The sequence below is a fragment of the Dendropsophus ebraccatus genome, chromosome 10 (assembly GCF_027789765.1).
Source record: "Dendropsophus ebraccatus isolate aDenEbr1 chromosome 10, aDenEbr1.pat, whole genome shotgun sequence".
Taxonomy (NCBI): domain Eukaryota; kingdom Metazoa; phylum Chordata; class Amphibia; order Anura; family Hylidae; genus Dendropsophus; species Dendropsophus ebraccatus.
In genome coordinates, this window is record NC_091463.1 from 1,075,450 (window position 1) to 1,078,865 (window position 3,416).

A 3,416-nucleotide genomic window follows, 5' to 3' on the forward strand; every position below is an offset into this window, starting at 1 on the left:
AACTCACCTGCCATCCGTTCCCCGTCGATCCTCTCCTCTCCTGCCGGCTCCGTCTGTCCCCCGGCTGATGTGCGGTTGCTGGGGGCGTCCTGTCCTATCCCCCGGCAGCGCGCGCATCACAGAGCTCCCCGTGAGACGGAAGTCACAGCCACAAGCGCACGGGGAGCTCTGTGATGCGTGCGCTACCGGGGGATAGGACGGGACGCCCCAGGCAGCCACGCATCAGCCGGACTCTTGTGACCGCATGCAAAACAATGCTTGCGGTCACAAGAGAGTCACCGCAGCTGCGTAGGCGGATTATAATGTGGGCGGCGCGGCATGGGCCCCCCGGAGCCTCGGGCCCCGGGCAGCCGCCCGAACCGCCCACATTATAATCCGCCACTGACACTCAGCGCCAAACCTTTCACATTGCTATAGTGACTTTGCACAGTGCTGTGTATGTGACCGGCAATTCCCGCTCACTGTTACTAACTGGTCAGACACTCCAGGGATGGCGACCTGGACAGCCAAAAGCTGATGGGAGTTGTAGTTTTGCAACAGCTGGAAGGCCGAAGGTTCCCCATACCTGTTCTAGTGTATAGGAGCTGTCCAGGCATGATGGGAGTTGTAGTTTTGCAATTGATGTAGGGTCGAAGGTTCCCCATCCCTGTTCTGTGCAAACAGCACAGCCGTCCACTTAAGTTTCTTGAAAGGTGAAGTCTAGTGAAACTAACTGGGGGATTATATGTCATCCTGAAGCTGCTAAACAGGGATACAGACCTCCTGCTCAGGGGCCCACCAATGGGTAGGGCCCACCGGGGGATTCCCCTGCTCCCCGTGGGCCAGTCTGACCCTGCTTGCAGCGCAGGCCGATTGTGTTACACACCACATGTGCTCTGAGGGAGAAGAGGAGAGCCGCCGATACGGAGGAGCGTGTGGGAGGTCTTTGTTTTTATTTATTTGTTTTGGATAGTTCATACACCACCGAGGACAGCCCCTCCCACACCGCCACCACTGAGAAGCCCCGCCCCTCTGACCCCATCGGCAGCAAGGACCCCATCTCCCCAGAGGACGCCTCCAGCATCGAGCTCCTCTTCTAATGGTAGGTAAAATAACATGGGATACAGATTGAATTTCTTTCTAGAAAACATCGGCTAATTTGCGTTTTTCTTTTTTAGCTCCGACCCTCAGGGACTGTCCGGGCGGAAGCGCGGCCCTTATAAGCGAGCGGTAAGAACCTTTCCCTAACCCTCCAAACTCCTCTAGAATATAGTAAGGGCAGAAACCTGAGAAACTACAGGATGGAAATGATCGCTTTTCATCACCTGTAGAAGTTTTCTAATCATTACATAATGGTGTGTTTACACAGACAGATTATCTGACAGATTTTTGAAGCCAAAGCCAGGAACAGACTATAAAGAAAGAACAGGTCATAAAGGAAACTCTGAAATTTCTCCTCTTTTTAAATCCATTCCAGGCTTTGGCTTTCAAAATCTGCCAGATAAATAAATCTGTTTGTGTAAACGCACCATAATGCTGCGTTTACACGAAACGATCATCGGGCGAATTTTCGCGATAACGATCGAATTCGAACAATAATCGTACGTGTAAACGCGGTGAACGATCGTAAAATCGTTCATTTTGATCTTTTAACATGTTCATAAATCGTTGCCCCCGATCGCCTCCCCCGCCGCCGCTCCGATCGCCACCCCCGCCGCTCCGATTGCCACCCCCACCCGCCGCCGCTCCGATCGCCCCCCCGCCGCCGCTCCGATCGCCCCCACCGCCACGGCCAAGAACATACGTTACCTGCTCCGCGCAGCAGGTCTTCCGACATCCCCGGCTTCCCTCTTCAGTGCACTGATTGGCTGAAGAGATGAGCCGGGAATTTCAAAGGGCTCCCCTTCAGCCAATCAGTGCTGCCGTGCATTGATTGGCTGAAGAGGGGAGCCGGGAATTTCAAAGGGCTCCCCTTCAGCCAATCAGTGCTGCCGTGCATTAATTGGCTGAAGAGGGGAGCCAGGAATTTCAAAGGGCTCCCCTTCAGCCAATCAGTGCTGCCGTGCATTGATTGGCTGAAGAGGGGAGCCGGGAATTTCAAACGGCTCCCCTTCAGCCAATCAGTGCTGAAGAGGAGCACTGATTGGCTGAAGAGGAGCCGTTTGAAATTCCGGCAGCGGCGGTGATCGGAGCTGGGGGGGGGGGGGCGATCGGAGCGGCGGCGGGGGGGGCGATCAGTGGCAGTGCAAGGGGCTGTGGTTGAGCGGGGGCGGGCCGGGCTGCGGGTGCACGATCGCAAAACGATTTTTCCGTACGATATATTTTACCGTCTAAACGCTGATCGTTATAAGAAAAAAATTGTTACTTTGAAATCATTAATCGTACGATCGGGCCAATAATCGCCTCGTGTAAACTTAGCATAACTCTTTTCTATTTCAACAGTAATAGAGACCCTCAACCAGCTGGCAGAGGAGACAGACCACCTCTCTAGGAGGGCATATGGGGCAATGCGTACCTTAAGGGATGTACAGCTGGGGCTGAGAAATCTGAAGAGCCAGATTGACAAGTTGCGCCAAAGGCGTTGATGTTTTTTTTTCTGTTTATCTCTGTTTTTCGTTATTTGTTTTCCCAATTTTATAATTACAATTTGTTATTATTTAGATCTCTATGCAGTGTTTGTATTGATTTCTTCCATTGTTTTTTGAATACACTAAGCTGAAAGGCAGGCACTTCAGCTCAGCCTTCCAAGAACAAGGTAGCAGGCAGGCACTTCAGCTCAGCCTTCCAAGAACAAGGTAGCAGGCAGGCACTTCAGCTCAGCCTTCCAAGAACAAGGTAGCAGGCAGGCACTTCAGCTCAGCCTTCCAAGAACAAGGTAGCAGGCAGGCACTTAAACTCAGCCTTCCAAAAATTAGGTTGAGGACAATCAAGCAAGTCGTAGAAAAATGCGGTTGAAGCCCATCAGGTGAGCCCTGGAAAAATGCGGTTGAAGCCCATCAGGTGAGCCCTGGAAAAATGAGGTTGAAGCCCATCAGGTGAGCCCTGGAAAAATTAGGTTGAAGCCCACCGGGTGAGCCCTGGAAAAATGAGGTTGAAGCCCACCGGGTGAGGCCTGGAAAAATTAGGTTGAGGCCCATCAGGTGAGCCCTGGAAAAATTAGGTTGAGGCCCATCAGGTAAGCCCTGGAAAAATTGGGTTGAGGCCCATCAGGTAAGCCCTGGAAAAATTGGGTTGAAGTCCATCAGACTTAAAAAATGAGTTTCAGGCCCATCAGTTACATAGTTAATACGGTTGAAAAAAGACACATGTCCATCAAGTTCAACCAAGGAGGGGATGGATACAGGGAAGGGGGAGGGGTGATAGGTTCTATACATACAGGGAAGGGGGAGGGGTGATAGGTTCTATACATACAGGGAAGGGGTGATAGGTTCTATACA

The 3,416-nt window shown here is 52.0% G+C and overlaps 1 long non-coding RNA gene across 1 annotated transcript; it reads left to right on the plus strand.

The window, feature by feature from the left end:
• Nucleotides 1-303: 303 nt before the first annotated feature.
• On the plus strand, nucleotides 304-2,642 carry LOC138802996 (uncharacterized). The gene is made up of 3 exons (XR_011364839.1): nucleotides 304-1,081; nucleotides 1,158-1,209; nucleotides 2,422-2,642. It is a non-coding gene; the product is annotated as an uncharacterized lncRNA (long non-coding RNA).
• Nucleotides 2,643-3,416: the final 774 nt, after the last annotated feature.